Genomic DNA, 18577 nt, shown 5'->3' on the forward strand with positions numbered 1-18577 from the left:
AAGTTATGGTTTATGAATGTGATGAAATATTAATGTGGTATAAGAAATAAAGTGAATGGTTTCAGAAAAACCTGGGAAGACTTGTATGACTTGATGCAAACTGAAGTGAACAGAACTAGGAAAACAAGTTATACAAGAACAACAATATTGTAAAGGTAATGAACTCTTATCTAGACATTGACCAACCACTTTTCTAAAAGACTCATGATAAAACATGCTATCCTCCCCAATACAAAGCTGATGAATTTACAAACTAAAACGTATTTTCTCTCTCTCTCTCTCTCTCTCTCTCTCTCTCTCTCATCATGTGTAGATTTGTTTTGCAGAACTATAAATATTTGTAATGGGTTTTTTTCCTTGCTTTAAGTGACTAAAAGTTACTTAAATGGGTGAAAATTTGGGATTGAAAATGAAATTGAAATTTAAAAAATATAGCAAGAGCTGTTGGACTAGTATTAAAGGACATAGGGAAAGACATCTGGTAGAAGGTAGGATTTTAACTGTGACTTGAAGACTTGAAGGAAGCCAGGAAACAGATGAGGAAGGCATGGTTTCCAGACATCCAGTGAAAGAGTGTTATGCCCAAGCAATATCAAAGAGTTACTATCATCTGATGGAAGAGTACATGAGGATGACTGGATGGTAATGCTAAGACTAGTAAGGGGAGGGCAATTGACTTTAGCAAAATATAAGAGCACTATTGGAAACTGTATTAGAAAAAGCTGAACTAAGAATTTCCATTCATAGGGGGTGGGGGGAGGGGTAGACTGTTAGGGCTCTAATTATAGATCATTATTGTATAAACTCTAAGCTGACTCTTCTGAAACAGAATCTGAGCATAAAGATGAGCCGAGTGACTGTTGAGAGAAGATGACAGGTAGAGCCAATATCACTGGGCAAGCAGGAGACACCCCATAGGGAGAGGTGAAAAAAAATCTTAGGGGTTACACGGACACTCTAGTAGAAACTCATTAATAAGCTCTATGCTGTGGAAACAATGTAGAGACTGACATTGCTTTTTGGGGGGGAGTAAGATGGGGGAATATTGTAAAATTATAAAAAAAATTATGTAAAACAAAATAAAATCTTTAATTAAAAAAATAAGCTCCATGCTGCTCTACGACCTGAACGATAACTGTTATAGCTTACTTGATAATATAGATTCTACAAAAATGACAAATATTGATGCTCAAAGTTCCATTACAGGTCTAGCCATTGCAGACTGACTTATAGATGAGTTGCCGGAGATGCTTTTCTTACAGATTCAGAGTCTAATACCACTTGTGTTAAAACAGGCTAGTCGTAATTACAGAGATTTATCCAAAGCTGAGTCTCAGAGCAAAGGACTCTGCCAAGAGAAAATGACTACAACCAAGAAAGCAATGGCAACAGAGGTGATGGAATCAGCTGCTTCTAAAGGAAAAGCATCATCTGCCTATGAATTTTTCCAGCAATGAAGCTTTTAAACTGCAATATAATTTGTGAAGAAGAAAAAAATAAGCATCTTATAAGAGGCTATTCCTGAAGAAGGCTTAGAATCTTGATCAGAAGAAATGATACTTTGATCAGTGGCATAGCCTTTCTCTCATCTGAAAGATGAATTAGAATTAATTGTTCTTTAAATATTTGGTAGGTTCATTTGTAAATCCATCTCATTCTGGGTTTCTTGCCCTTTGGGAATTTGTTTATGACTTTCCTGTTCTGTTAAGGTATGGGAATTTATATTTTTATAATTTTATATATATATTTACATAATTTTATAATCCATTTAATTTAGATTGTCAGTTTTATTTCTTCATTAGTTGTAGATTCACCTTTTTCACTTTTAATACTGGTAATTTTATTTTATTTTTCTTTTTAAAAATGAAATTAATTTCTTGTCTATTATGTCCCCTCCCCATGCAGTAGTTCTTAGTTTATTAGTATAATGGTTTTTAAAATTTAAATTTCATTTATCCTATTTTTAGGATTTCTATTTTGATATTTAATTAACATTTAATTTCATTTAATAATTTCATTTGGTTTTTAATTTGTTGCTTTCTAGTTTGCTTTTTAAAAAAGTTACATGTCTAGTTTGCTCATATGTTCTTTCTCTATTTTAGTGATAAATATCTAGAAATATAAATTTTCCATATTTTGGTATGTTGTTTTATTGTTGCCAATATCAATGATTGATTGTTTCTAAAGTTTGTTCTCTGGTCCATCATTCTTTAAGATTTAAGTTATTTAGCTTTTAATTAACTTTTAATCTTTACTTCAAAGTCCCTTTGCTGAGTAGAATTTTTTCATACACCATTATTAGTAAAAGATGCATTTAATATTTTTATTTTTTCTGTATTCATGAATTTTTATGCCCCCAAATTTGGTCAATTTTTGTGAAAGTACCATGAACAGTTGAGAAATAGACATATTCCTTTTTATTCTCATTCAATATTCTCTAGAGGTCTATCAGGTCTAACCTTTCCTGAAAATCCTATTCAACTCCTTAACTTCTTTACAATTTATTTTTTAAAATTTTTATTTATTTAAGGCACTGGGGTTAAGTGACTTGCCCAAGATCACACAGCTAGGCAATTAATTGAACTCAGGTCCTCCTGATTCCAGGGCTGGTGCTATATCTACTGCACCACCTAACTGGCCTCAATTTATTTTTAAGTTAGATTTATCTAGTCCTGAAAGAAGTAATTTGCAGTATCCCATTCTTTGTTTTATTGTCTGTTTTTCCCCCTATAATTCATTTAACTGTCCCTGTAAGAATTCAGATGACATTTGGTACACATATGTTTAGTATTTATATCCATTGCCTATAATACTGTTTTTTAGTAAAATATAACTCCCATGCTTATATCATTAATTGCTTCTATTTTTGCTTTTGCTGCATTTGAGATCGTGATTTGTACCTTTGCCTTTTTTTTAAACTTCAACTGAAGTATAATGGATTTTGTTCCAGCTTCCTATTTTAACTCTTTAGTCAGTCTTTCTGTTTCAAGCGTGTTTCTTGTAAACATCATAGTTGGATTCTGGTTTTTAAATCCATTCGTCCATTCTCTTCATTTTTATGGATGAATTCATCCTCTTCACATTCCTAGTTTTAGTCTTGTGTATTTACCTTCATCCTATTTTCTCATACTTTTCCTTTTTCCCCCACTGCCCTCTTTGTGATTTTGTTTAGATTCTGGATAATACTTTCCTTAATTTGTGGTCTCTCTTATCCTCACCCCCAATTCCTCTTTTTAACTTTCCCTCATATTTCCCTGGTGGGTAAGATATATTTCTATATTTGACTGTATATATGTATTCTTCCCTCCTTTAACCAGTCTACATGAGAGTGAAGTTCATGTTCACCCATTCCCATCCTCTACTGCCTTCTTCTTGTTATATAAACTCCTCTTTGTGTGCTCCATCTATATGAGCTAATTTTCCTCATTCTTCCTTTCCTGTAACTCTTCTTCCAATGTATTCCTCTTCTCCACCTTTCATTTTTCTTTTGAGATGATCCATACTAGAAGAAGGGTAGGGAAGAAGGATGAGCTACTGAGACAAGGAGTAATTACTAGCAAATTAGATATACTAGGCTAGGAAAAAACTGGAGGCCTTTGGGGACTTCAAAAGACCCCAGACCAGAATTGAATTGAATTGAATTGAATTGAATTTTTTTTATTTATTTTTATTAAAGATATATTTGAGTTTTACATTTTTCCCCCAATCTTGTTTCCCTCCCCCCTCTCCCCCACAGAAAGCACTCTCAGTCTTTACTTTGTTTCCATATTGTACCTTGTTCCAAATTGGGTGTGATGAGAGAGAGATCATATGCTTAGAAGAGAAGTCTAGGAGGTAACAAAATCAGACAATAAGCTATCTGGTTTTTTTTCTAAATTAAAGGGAATAGTCCTTGCACTTTGTTCAAACACCACAGCTCCTTATCTGGATACAGATGGTACTCTCCGTTGCAGACAGCCCGAAATTGTTCCCCATTGTTGCACTGATGGAATGAGCAAGTCCTTCAAGGTTGAACATCACTCCCATGTTGCTGTTAGGGTGTACAGTGTTTTTCTGGTTCTGCTCATTTCACTCAGCATCAGTTCATGCAAATTCCTCCAGGTTTCCCTGAAATCCCATCCCTCCTGGTTTCTAATAGAACAATAGTGTTCCATGACATACATATACCACAGTTTGCTAAACCATTCCCCAATTGAAGGACATTTACTGGATTTCCAATTCTTTGCCACCACAAACAGGGCTGCTATAAATATTTTTGTACAAGTAATGTTTTTACCCTTTTCCTCATCTCTTTAGGGTATAGACCCAATAGTGGCATTGTTGGGTCAAAGGGTATGCACATTTTTGTTGCCCTTTGGGCATAGTTCCAAATAGCTCTCCAGAAGAGTTGGATGAGTTCACAGCTCCACCAGCAGTGTAATAGTGTCCCAGATTTCCCACATCCCTTCCAACAATGATCATCATCCTTCCTGGTCATACTGGCCAATCTGAGAGGTGTGAGGTGGTACTTCAGAGAAGCTTTAATTTGCATTTCTCTAATAATGATTTAGAACATTTTTTCATATGGCTATGGATTGCTTTGATCTCCTCATCTGTGAATTGCCTTTGCATATACTTTGACCATTTGTCAATTGGGGAATGGCTTTTTGTTTTAAAAATATGTCTCAGTTCTCTGTATATTTTAGAAATGAGTCCTTTGTCAGAATCATTAGTTGCAAAGATTGTTTCCCAATTTACTACATTTCTTTTGATCTTGGTTACATTGGTTTTATCTGTGCAAAAGCTTTTTAATTTAATGTAATCGAAATCATCTAATTGGTTTTTGGCGATATTCCCCAACTCTTCCCTAGTCATAAACTGTTCCCCTTTCCATAGATCTGACAGGTAGACTAGTCCTTGATCTTCTAATTTGCTTATAGTATTGTTTTTTATGTCTATATCCTGTAACCATTTGGATCTTATCTTGGTAAAGGGTGTGAGGTGTTGGTCTAATAGGTGTTGGTCTAATCTAAGTTTCTTCCATACTAACTTCCAATTTTCCCAGCAATTTTTATCAAAGAGGGAGTTTTTATCCCAATGGCCTGACTCTTTGAGTTTATCAAACAGCAGATTACTGTAATCATCTCCTGCTTTTACCTAGTCTATTCCACTGGTCCACCACTCTATTTCTTAGCCAATACCAAACAGTTTTCATGACTGATGCTTTATAATATAATTTTAGATCGGGTAGGGCTAAGCCACCTTCTTTTGCACTTATTTTCATTAAGCTCCTGGCAATTCTTGACTTTTATTTCTCCATATGAATTTACTTACAATTTTTTCTAACTCATTAAAGTAGTTTTTTGGAATTTTGATTGGTAGGGTACTAAACAGATAGTTTAGTTTTGGTAGAATTGTCATTTTTATTATATTAGCTCTATCCATGAGCAGTTGATATTTGCCCAGTTATTTAAATCTAATTTAATTTGTGTGAGAAGTGTTTTATAATTGTTTTCAAAAAGATTGTCTGTCTTGGCAAACAGACTCCCAAATATTTTATGTTGTCTGAGGTTACTTTTAATGGGATTTCTCTTTCTAGCTCTTCCTGCTGTTTCTTGCTAGACATATATAGAAAAGTTGAGGATTTATGAGGGTTTATTTTATAACCTGCAACTTTGCTAAAATTGCTAATTGTTTCCAGTAGTTTTTTAGATGATTTTTTGGGATTTTCTAGGTAGAGCATCATGTCATCTGCAAAGAGTGAGAGTTTTGTCTCTTCCTTCCCAATTCTAATTCCTTTAATTTCTTTTTCTTCTCTAATTGCTGATGCTAACATTTCTAATACAATATTGAATAGTAGTGGTGATAATGGGCACCCTTGTTTGACCCCTGATCTTATTGGGAATGCCTCTAGCCTCTCCCCATTGAGTATAATGCTTATTGATGGTTTCAGATAGATACTGCTAATTATTTTAAGGAATAGTCCATTTATTCCTACACTCTCTAGTGTTTTTAATAGGAATGGATGCTGTATTTTGTCAAAAGCTTTTTCAGCATCTATTGATATGATCATATGATTTCTGATAAGTTTGTTGTTGATATAATTAAGTATACTAACACTTTTCCTAATATTGTACCAACCCTGCATTCCTGGAATAAATCCTACTTGATCATAATGTATTATCCTAGTGATGACTTGTTGTAATCGTTTTGCTAAGATTTTATTTAGGATTTTTGCATCTATATTCATCAGGGAGATAGGTCTATAATTTTCTTTCTCTGTTTTAACTCTTCCTGGTTTAGGTAACAGTACCATATTGGTTTCATAGAAAGAGTTAGGCAGAGTTCCATCTTTCCCTATTTTTCCAAAGAGTTTATATAGGATTGGAACCAATTGTTCCTTAAATGTTTGGTAGAATTCACTTGTGAATCCATCAGGCCCTGGAGATTTTTTTTTAGGGAGTTCAGTAATGGCTTGTTGAATTTCTTTCTCTGAGATAGGATTGTTTAGGTATTTAATCTCTTCTTCATTTAACCTGGGCAACTTATATTTTTGTAAATATTCATCCATTTCACTTAGATTATCATATTTATTGGTATAGAGTTGGGCAAAATAATTTCAAATTATTACTTTAATTTCCTCCTCATTGGTGGTGAGTTCACCTTTTTCATTTATGATATTAGCTATTTGGTTTTCTTCTTTCTTTTTTTTAATCAAATTGACCAGAGGTTTATCAATTTTATTGTTTTTTTTTAATAATACCAACTTTTGGTTTTATTTATTAATTCAATAGTTTTTTTACTTTCAATTTTATTAATTTCTCCTTTAATTTTTATAATTTCTAATTTGGTACTTAATTGGGGATTTTTGATTTGTTCTTTCTCTAATTTTTTTAGTTGTATATTTAGTTCATTGATTTCCTCTTTCTCCAATTTATTTATATAAGCATTTAGAGCTATGATATATCCCTTGAGAGTTGCTTTGAATGAATCCCATAGGTTTTGGTATGTTGTTTCATTATTATCATTATCTATGATAAAATGGTTAATTCTTTCTATAATTTGTTTTTTGGTCCACTCATTTTTTAAAATGAGGTTATTCAGTTTCCAATTTATTCTTGGTCTATATCTCCTTGGCCCAGTATTGCATATGACTTTTATTGCATTGTGATCTGAGAAAGATGTATTCACTATTTCTGCCTTTCTGCAGTTGATCATTAGGTTTTTATGTCCTAGTACATGGTCAATTTTTGTATAAGTTCCGTGTACTGCAGAGAAAAAGGTATATTCCTTTCTATCCCCATTCAGTTTCCTCCATAAATATACCATATCTAATTTTTCTAACAATCTATTTACCTCCTTAATTTCTTTCTTGTTTGTTTTATGATTTGATTTATCTAGATCTGATAGTGGGAGGTTGAGGTCTCCCACTAGTAGAGTTTTGCTATCTATGTCTTCCTGTAATTCTTTCAGCTTCTCCTCTAAGTATTTGGATGCTGTCCCACTGGGTGCATATATATTCAATATTGAAATGACTTTATTGTCTATGGTACCTTTTAGGAGGATATAGTTTCCTTCCTTATCTCTTTTAATGCTATCTATTTTTGCTGCTGCTTTGTCTGAGATAAGGAATGCTACCCCTGCTTTTTTTGACTTCAGCTGAAGCAAAATACATTTTGCTCCAACCTTTTACCTTTACTCTATATGTGTCTCTCTGCTTCAAATGAGTTTCTTGTAAGCAGCATATTGTAGGATTCTGGTGCTATTTGCTTACATTTTAAGGGAGAGTTCATCCCATTCACATTTAAGGTTATGATTACTAATTCTTTATTGCCCTCCATGCTATCTTCCCTCTGTTTGTATTTTTCCCCCCTTTCCCCCCTTTTATCCATATTCCCCAGTCTTTTGTTTCTGAAAACCACCCCTTCAGTGTGTTTGCCCTCCTATATCACACCCTCCCCTTTCTTTCCCCTTTCCCTTTTTCCCTTTTTCCCTTTTCCCTTCCCTTCCTTTTATTATTTCCCCTTATTTCCCCCACTCCCCTTCCCTTTCTCTGTCCCCCCTCCCCTTTTCCCCTTTTAATACTTGAAAGGTTAGATGTTTTATAAGTTAACTGAGTATGTGTAGATTGACTTTGAGCCAAGTCTGATGAGAAGAAGATTCAGGTGTTTCTCCTCTGCTCCCTTCTTCCCCACTATTACCATAGGTATTTTGTACCTCTTAGTGTAATGCGATTTACCCCATTCAATCCCCTCCCTCCTCCCATCTCTTTCCTGTCCCCCTTTTTAGGGCAGTAGTGGTTTTTTTTTTTAGATCATTCTAAGTCATAGATAATTCTGAGTGTCTGACCCTTCTAGTTCTGTATATTCTATCGAATAGAGTCTAAATTCCTGAGAGTTATTAGAGTCTTTCTCCCAAATGGGGTTAAAGCCAGTTATATCCCATTAGATAGTAGCCTCATGGATAGGTCATGAATGTCCATCATTTCTGGCAAGGTGTATTCTCTCTGTTAGGGTTACATTTGTTGCATTTTTTTTCTTTTACTGCCCCCCCCCTTTTTTTTACCTTTTCATGTGTCTCTTGAACCTTCTGTTTGATGTCCAAATTTTCTGTTTAGCTCTGGTCTTTTCATCAGAAATTTTTGGAATTCTTCCATTTCGTTAAATGTCCATCTTTTTCCCTGGAAGAGTAGGCTCAGCTTTGCAGGAAAGTAGATTCTTGGCTGCATTCCAAGCTCCCGTGCTCTTCGAAATATCTCGTTCCAGGCCCTTCTATCCCTTAATGTTGATGCAGCTAGGTCCTGCATGATCCTTACTGTGGCTCCTTGATATTTAAATTGTTTCTTTCTGGCTGCTTGCAGGATTTTCTCTTTTATCTGATAGTTCTGCAGTTTGGCCACAACATTCCTTGGTGTTTTCATTTTAGGATCTTTTTCTGGTGGGCATCGATGCACTCTTTCAATAACTACTTTGCCCTCTGATTCCATGATATCAATGCAGTTTTCCATCATTAGATCCTGTAATATTAAGTCCAGGCTTTTTTTTCTCTTCAATGTTTTCAGGAAGTCCTATAATTTTCAGGTTGCCCCTCCTCGATCTATTCTGGAGGTCAGTGGTTTTGTTGATGAGGTATTTTACATTTGCTTCTATTTTTTCTATTTTTTGATTTTGTTTAACTGACTCTTGCTGTCTCATGGAGTCATTAGTTTCTGTAGACTCCATTCTTTTTTAGGGGGGGAGGAGTTTTCTTCATTAACCTTTTGCAACTCCTTTTCCAATTGGTCAATTCTACTTTTGAAAGAGCTTTCCATTTGACCAATTGAGGTTTTGAGAGAATTAATTTCTTTTTGCATTTGCTCATTTGAGTATCTTAGAGAATTGTTCTCATTTTGTAATTGTCCAATTGATGATCTGAGAGATTTATTCTCCTTTTGTGTTTGTCCAATTGTACTTTCTAAGGTTTTGTTTTCTTGTTGCAAGGTATTGTCTCTCCCAAATTTTTGAGCTCCTTCCTTATTTCTTCGAGGAAGTCTTTCTGTGCTGGAGACCAGATTGTATTCTTCTCAGAGGTTCCAGGTCTCTCTGGGTTGGGGTCTTTCCCTTCCAGGAATTTTTCTATGGATCCACCTTTCCGCTGACCCTTCTTCATTATGCTAAGACCTTGAGTTGGGGGGTGGGGCTGGTTCACCTGGGCTTGGGATCGCTAAAGGCTTTACTGAGTGCAGTTTCTCTTGCTGGCCAGTAGGAGGTGCTGGTTGCCCTCTCTGGAGTGTCTGTGACCTTGGTTGGGAGGCCTTCTCCCTTTGCCTGAAGGCAGGAGTTGGAACTATTTAATTCTTTTGCCTTCAATCAGTAGTGGGCTTTACCCTGGACTGAGGTCATTCCTCAGCTGGGCTGGTTCTTCAGCTCACACACCTGGGCCTGAGGCAGAAGTAGTTTGCAATTGTTTGTTTTGGAGGAGGCGTCAGTGCAATGGAGGCGTGGGCTCAGAGTTTCTCAGACTGAAGGAGCCCAGCGATGGTGTCCGCAGCTCTCCTGCACCAGAACTCTCCCCCCCCACAGCCTGGTCCCCAAGCTCCAGGGGGACAGCACCAACACCAGTGCCTCTGCTTCCCCAAAGACCCAAGCCACTTTCGTCCAGCTCCACTGCTGATCCAGCAGGTCCCACTCTCCGACCCTCAGACTCCCAGTTCCAATTCAGCTGTTGCTCTGACTGATCCTGGTCTGATACTCACCCGCCTGAATTCTACCAAAGCTGCAGTGGGAGACACATCCTGAGGTAGATGCTCTTTCTCCTGGCTTTTCTCTCTGGGTTTCGTGAGTTGGACTTCCTCTAAGAGGTTTCTTTCATGTGATAGATGGGGAAGAGATTAGGAGACTCTAGAACGGCGCCTGTCTTCTCTCCGCCATCTTAGCCGGAAGTCGAATTGAATTTTTTTTTAACAGAACATAGTGACTTCATTGGTGAGATATAAGACTCTAGGCTTCTCCCCCTCCCTACACAAAGTGCTTTGGGACAAGGGTGTGATGGGATCCCCACGATAGGAACATAGGTTAGGGATGTGGGTTCTACAGTGATAGAACTCCTTTTTGTCAAAAAGATCCATCCATGGAACCCAGGGAGAGGAGTGAAAAGAGAGAGGGACTGCAGAGCTCTGTCCTCTACTTCTGGAACAGGACTCTGGGGTTCTGGCCTCATTCAAATCCTGATTGCAGACTAGGCCCCCCCATAGAACAGCAAGGCCCCCGCACCGCAGCCCCATGGCAGAGGGGGGCACATTCACAGACCAGGAGGGAGGACAGAGCCTCACACACTGAGACCCTTGTGGGAGTGTCCCAAAAGCTCAGGAAGCACCCCAAAATCAGGCTCAGGGTGGGAAAATGAGCAAGCAGAGAAAAAAGAGGAACACCATTGAGAAATATTTTGCATATGAGCCCAAGAAGGATCAAAACACTCAGTCTGAAGATGAGGAAGCACAAGCTCCTGCATCTAAAGCACTCCAAGAAAAACAGAAATTGGGCTTAGGCTATGACAGAGCTCAAAAAAAGACTTTGAAAATCAAATGAGGGAGTTAGTAGAAAAACTGGGAAAAGAAATGAGAGAGATGCAGGAAAAACATGAAAATGAAGTCAGCAGCCTAGTCAAGGAAATCCAAAAAAATACTGAAGAAAATAGCATGCTAAAAACCAGCTTAGGTCAAATGGATAAAACAGTTCAAAAAGTTAGGAGAAGAATGCTTTAAAAAGGAAAATGGGCCAGGTGGAAAAAGAGATAAGAAAACTCTCTGAGGAAAACAAATCCTTCAGACAAAGAATAGAACTCAGGGGGATTGATGAATTTATGAGAAACCAGGATTCAATACTTCAAAACCAAAAATATGAAAAATTAGAAGAAAATGTGAAACATCTCATTGAAAAAAACAACTGATATGGAAAACAGATTTAGGAAAGATAATTTAAAAATTATTAGAATACCTGAAAGTCATGATCAGGAAAAGAGCCTTGACATCATTTTCAAAGAATTACTACAGGAAAATTGCCCTGATATCCTAGAAGCAGAGGGCAAAATAGAAATGGAGAGAATCCATCGATCCCACCCAAGAAAGAGATCCCAAAAAACCGACCCCTAGGAATATTATAGCCAAATTCCAGAACTCCCAAGTCAAAGAGAAAATATTACAAGCATCCAGAAGGACACAGTTCAAATATCATGGAGTTGCAGTCAGGATCACACAGGATTTAGCAGCAACTACAATGGAAGATCGTAGGGTTTGGAATATAATATACCGGAAGGCAAAAGAGCTTAGAATGCCTCCAAGAATCAACTACCCAGCAAGGCTGAATGTCCTCTTCCAGGGGAAAAAGATGGACTTTCAATGATCCAGGGGAATTTCAAAATGTTCCTGTTGGAATGGCCAGAGCTGAACAGAAGGTTTGATCTTCAGATACAGGACTCAGGTGAAGCATAGAGATTGGAGGAGAAGGGGAAAATATGAGGGACTTGATGATGAACTGCATGTATTCCTGTATAGAAAAATGACACTGATAATACTCATATGAACCTTCTCAATTAATAGAGCAGGTAGAAGGAGCTTTTATAGTTGAACACAGGAGAAAGCTGAATTTAAAGATAAAATATGTTGTAAAAATGGAGTCAATAGAAAAATGGGAAATGTAATGGGAGAAAGAAAAAGGAGAGGGGGAATAGGCCAAGATATTTCATATAAGATTTTTCTTTATTACAATGAGCTATTGCAATGATATGGAAGGGGGGAAGGCAAGGGGGAATGAGGAAATCTTCGCTTTCATCAGAGGTGGCTAGGAGAGGAAACAGCATATATACTCAATGGGGTATAGACATCTGGAGTAAGAAGGAGGGGGGGGGGACAGGGTGAAGGGGGGTGATGTGAGTGATGGAGGAGAGGATGGACCATGGGGGGAGAGTAGTCAGATATAACACATTTTCTTTTTTACTTCTTGCAAGGGGCTGGGCTTGGAAGGCCTGTCCGGGACCATAGGGCCAGGTGGATGCTCGGCCTAAGGGGTGGTATGGTGGCTCAGGGCCTCTTGGCCCCAGGACCAGGGATCTGTCTGCTGTGCCACTCAGCTACCCTACAGCAGAGTCAGAGTGAAAGGAGAAAGAAAATATAGTACATGGTAGTGGAGAAATATGAAAGGAGGGAGTAGCGATCAGCAGTGGCAATAGTGGAAAAATATGGAAGTAACTTTTGTGATGGACTTATCATAAAGAATGTGATAAAAAAAAAAAGAATGTGATCCACCCACGACAGAGTTGTTGCTGTTGGAACAAAGACTGAAGCACATTTTTTATTATTTGGGGGGGGTTGTGCAGGGCAAATGGGGCTGGGTGGCCTGTCTGGGGCCGCATAGCAGGGTGATCATTGGGTGTCTGAGGCCAGATTTGGACCTGGGTGCTCCTGGCTCAAGGGCCAATGCTCTGTCCGCCACCCAGCCACCCCTACTATTATTACTATTTTATTTTATTTTGGGTCTTTTTTTTTCTTTTTTTGGTTTTGCAGGGCAGTGGGATTGGGGTGGCTTGCATGTCACACAGCTGGGTGATTGTTGGGTGTATGGGGCCGGATGTGGGCTTGGGTGCTCCTGGCTCCAGGGCTAGTGCTCTGTCCATTGCGCCACCTGGCCATACCTACAATTATTTTTTAATTTTAATTTTTTTCTCTCCCCTTTACTTTATCACTCAAGCGAGTCTATATGGGGGGAGGGGGTATTTCATTTACTCTTAAGAATATTTTATTAATGTATAAAAATATTATTTGTACAAAATGAGAATAAATATTAAAAAAAAACATAAAAAAGATCCATCCATGGCTTTCCTCTTTATTCCTTGAAGATCATATATCACTACACAGTTCTGTATACTTGTCATACCATGAAATGAATTTGACAAAATGGTGGTTGAGAACAATACCAGGGCCAGCATCAAAGGACACTGCTAAAGTCATAGGATACAAAGTGGTCCTCTTTGTAGCCCAAGATGCCCTTCAGAGGCAGATTTCTCCAGGCTGCAGGCAAATCTATAGCACATACACTGGGAGTAGGAACAAAGAAGGCCATGCCTGTGAACTTCCCATTCAGCTCAGGTATGACCTAACCTGCCTTAACAGCACTAGTGGAAGTAGGGATGATATTTTGGGCAGCACCATGCCCATCACACTACAGCTTGCCAGAGGTGTCATCTACTATCTTCTGCTTAATAGTAATGGCATGGACCATGGTCATAAGTTCTTCCACAATGCCAAGTTGCCATGAATGACCTTGACCAAAGAAACTAAGGAGTTAGTAGTGCAGGTAACATTACTGACAATCTTTTTTTTTAGGTTTTTTTGCAAGGCAAACGGGGTTAAGTGGCTTGCCCAAGGCCGCACAGCTAGGTAATTATGTGTCTGAGACTGGATTTGAACCCAGGTACTCCTGACTCTAGGGCTGGTACTTTATCCACTATGTCACCTAGCCGCCCCTCATTACTGACAATCTTAAGGGAATTATGTTTGTCATGGTTTACTCCTATCACAAACATTTGGACATTAGCAGAAGGGGCAGAAAAAAATGACCCCTATGACTCTACCCTTCAAGTGAGCCCAGCCTTTTTTTTCCCATGGTGGTAAAGACATTGGACTGTATAACATACTTGACTCCAGCAACTCCCCATTTAATGTTTGTGGGATCCAGCTCCTAAAAGATGGTAATAGCTTTTACTTTGATCACCAGATTTCCATTCTCAGTCTTGATTGTGCCCTTGAACTTGTTATGAGTGTAATCATATTGAAACATATAAATTATGTGGTTGAGATCAATGAAGAGGTCATTGATAGCCCCAATATCTATACTGCTTGAGTTGAATGCATCCCTGGTCACCAGGTACCCAATATGGTCAAATCTATTGCCTCTGACTTACACCATATTGTTTCAGGAATGCAACCTGACTGAAGGAGCAGCTCTTGGTAGTGAGCTTGGGAGAAGAGGTAAGAGCCCTAAGCTAGAATTAAAATTTTTTTTTCAAATTATATGTAAAATAATTTTTAATATTTTTTTAAAAAATTTGAGTTCTAAATTCTCTAAATCCATGATATAGAAAAATACATGTGTAATTATGCAAAATATATTTCCATATTAATCATGTTTTGAAAGGAAATAGATAAAACAAGCCCCAAAACAAGAACCATAAATCACCAAGAAAAAATTAAAAAATAAGTATACTTTGACCTGCTTTCAGATTCCATCAGTTCTTTTGATGTTTCACAGAATTATTAACTTCCACTGACCCAATTCTAATTTTTAGGGAATTACTTCCTTCAGTAAGCTTTTGTACCTCCTTTTCCATTGGACCAGTTCTAATTTTTAAGACATTTTCTTCAGAATATTTTCATGCCTCTTTTTCCAAGACATTGACTCTCTTTTCATTGTTTTCTTGCATCATTCTTATTTCTTTTCCCATTTTTTACTCAACCTCTTTTTTGGTTTTTAAAATCCTTTTTGAGGTCTTTCAGGAATTCTTTTGGGGGGGCCTGAAACCAGGTCATACTTTTTTGATGCTTTGTATATGGTCATTTTGAAATTTTCCTCTTCTGAATTTATATTTTGATTTTCCCTATTACTATATTAACTTTCTGTGGTAATGTTCTTCCCTCCCACTCCCTCATTTTTCCAGCTTATTTTTTTACTTTATATTAAAATTTGACTCTGCTCTCAGCTTGGAGGGGACATTATCCTAAGCTTCAGGTTTTTTATGCTATTGTTTTCTGGGGTGTCTATAAGTGTTCATTTCTTCCAAGGAGGTATGATCTAGGAAAGGTGTGGTCACTGCTCTCCTGGTGTGCTTTTGATCTTTTATCATCCTGGAACTGTGACCATGATCCCTGTTCCTATTTTCTGCTGGCTTGCTGGGGGCAACCTACACTCCACTCATCCTAGTTAGTGGGACCTATCCTGGGGACCTCCTTAGTAGTCTTGGGTTGGAAATTTATTTTACCTCAATATTTTGTTGGTCCTGCCATTCCAGAATTTGTTTTGGGGGTTATTTTGGAGTTGTTTAGAGAGGAATTTGAGAGAACTCAGGTGAGTCCTTATCTTTACTCTGCTATCTTGGCTCCATGCAGACTAGAATTTTGAAATTATCAGTAATATTTGGGGCTTCCTTGAGATGTACAGCTCCCTATTGATTCTTTCTTTCTACTATAAGTACCAAATTTCACCAATGGAGAGGAGGTTGTCAATAGGTTAAGTCCTTGATCTGGCACCCAGTTTATTTTTAAGATCTGTGGCCAGTCAGAGACATCGGGAAAGTTAATGAATTCAGATGCTGGTATAACATATAAAATAATGGGAGTCAGTTCAATGCAAAGCTTTATTAAAAGAAGTTGAGGAGAAAGGGAAAGAGGAAAAGGGGAACTGATATGATTCAGGCATATCCATTCACAGAGTATAGCTTCCATAAGCATAGTGTTATGTTTGACCTTTTTTTTTAATAGAACTTTTTTTTTGTAAGGCAAGTGGGGTCAAGTGGCTTGCCCAAGGCTACACAGCTAGGTAATTATTAAGTGTCTGTGACCAGATTTGAACCCAGGTACTCCTGACTCCAGGGCCGGTGCTTTATCCACTGTGCCACCTAGCTGCCCCCATAGTGTTATGTTTGGGAGCATAGAGACATAGGTCCATTCAGCAGAAAGAGGGTGGGATTCTTATATTCTCATTTATGTGGCTCCCTGTCGCTGATTGACTTACATATCAGGGGTCAGAGAAAACAATGATTATTTTGGAGTTTTGCATATCAGGGAGAAAAATAGACTGGTGAAAACAAAATGTCATTTGGGTGATGCAGCTATACTAACCTTCAAAAAATGTTATTGTCAGCATTTTTCCATGAGTGTGTTCCATAAGCTTATGACCTCCTTTAAGAGGGATTCATGTGGGAAGGGGGGGGGGAGTCAAGATGGCAGAGAGGGTAGAAATTTCCAGAAACTCTTCTCCAAAAAGGTCCAAAAACTGTAAAATTTTGACTCTAAACAAATTTCAGAGGGGAAGAATGCACAGAAAGATTTAGTAAAACAATTTCTCAGTCTAAGACAACTTGGTAGATAGGTGGGAAAGGTCTGTTCCACTGGAATCAGAGGTTGGAAAAAGTCATGCAGTGCCAGAGCAAACCAACTCCAGTCTTCCAGGAACAGCCTGTGGTGTGCCTGGGTTCATGGGGGTGCCTAGGTTATGGCAGTGGGAGCAGTTTCCAGAACTCTTGGCCCAGAGATCGCTGGGGATGGCTTAAAGGGTCAATGGGAAGAACTCTGCCACATCAGAGTGAGTGTGGATCCCAGGCCAGTGTTGACCTCAGGGCAGTCTTGGGAATCTATGGAGTCACTCAGCAGTTGCTTCCAGACAGCTCAGGTCACAGATGGTAAGGGGTTGGGGAGACTGTTGAGGTCTTTCTATCCCTGGGGCAGGACTCTGCTGCTTTGCCCAAACCCAGATCCAGGAGCCAGTGTGGGGCCCCATACTGCCATAGCAGAGCAGGTACCCTCCTCACAGCTCCAGGGCAGAGGGGAGGGCCTGTGGTCATCCATAGACCAGAGCATTGGCCAGGAGAGCAGTCAGAGCCTCTTATAAAACATTGGAGGAATTAAGGACCCTAGGGGTGTCCCCAAAACCTCCCACAGCTTTGGAAGTATGGTAAATCAGTCATAGGCTGAGGTAATGAGCAAACAACAGAAAAAGAAGAATCTGACCATGGATAATTACTTTGGTTCCATGGAGGATCAACATAGACTCTCAGAAGATGAGAAAGTCAAAGCTTCTGTATCCAAAACCTCTGAGAGAAATAGGAATTGGTCTTAGGCTATGAAAGAGCTCAAAAAAGACTTTGAAAAGCAAGTAAGGGAGGTAGACAAAAATGGAGAAGAGAAATGAGAACAATGCAGGAAAATCATGAAAACCAAGTCAACAGCTTGGTGAAGGAGATATCAAAAATACTGTAGAAAATAACATGTTAAAAACCAGTTTATGTCAAATGGAAAAAACCAGTACAAAAAGCAAATGAGAAGAATGCCTTAAAAAGTAGAATTGGCTAGTTGGAAAAGGAGATAAAAGAGCTCTTTGAAGAAAATAACTCCTTCAAATTTAGAATTGAGCTAAGGGAAGCTTATGACTTTGTGAGAAATCAAGAAACAATAAAACCAAAAGAACAAAAAATTAGAAGTGATGTGAAATACCTTATTGGAAAAAGAACTGACCTGGAAAACACATCCAGGAGAGATAATTTAAAAATTATTGGGCTACCTAAAAGTCATGACCAGAAAAAGAACCTAGTCTTATTTTTTCAAGAAATAATTGAATGGGGGTGGCTAGGTGGTGCAGTAGGGGCGGCTAGGTGGCACAGTGGATAAAGCACCAGCCCTGGAGTCAAGAGTACCTGAGTTCAAATCCGGTCTCAGACACCTAATAAGTACCTAGCTGTGTGGCCTTGGGAAAGCCACTTAACCCCATTTGCCTTGCAAAAACCTAAAAAAAAAAAATAATTGGGCAAAATTGCCCTGAGATCCTAGTACCAGAGTACAAAACAGAAATTGAAGAAATCCTCCAATCCTGAAAAAGATGCCCACCCCCAAATTAAATTCAAAAGAATATTAAACCAAATTCCAGAACTTCCAAATCAAGGAGAAAATATTACAAGTAATCAGAAAGAAACAAATTAAATATTGTGGAGCCACAGTCAGAATTACACAGGATTCAGTTGCTTCTACATTAAATGCTCATAGGGTTTGAAATATGCTATTAAGGAAGGCAAAAGGGCTTGGATTACAATTGAGAATCAACTACCCAGCAAAACTGAGTATCCTCTTTCAGGGGAAAAGATGGATTTTTTTTTTACTTTTTTTTTTTTTTTGGCAAGGCAATGGGATTAAGTGGCTTGCCTAAGGCCACACAGCTAGGTAATTAAGTGTCTGAGACCGGATTTGCACTCAGGTACTCCTGACTCCAGGGCCAGTGCTCTATCCACTGCGCCACCTAGCTGCTCCAAAAGATGGATTTTCAATGAAACAGGGGACCTTCAAACTTTCCTGTTGAAA

This window comes from Macrotis lagotis, chromosome 1, assembly GCF_037893015.1.
Source record: "Macrotis lagotis isolate mMagLag1 chromosome 1, bilby.v1.9.chrom.fasta, whole genome shotgun sequence".
Taxonomy (NCBI): Eukaryota; Metazoa; Chordata; class Mammalia; order Peramelemorphia; family Peramelidae; genus Macrotis; species Macrotis lagotis.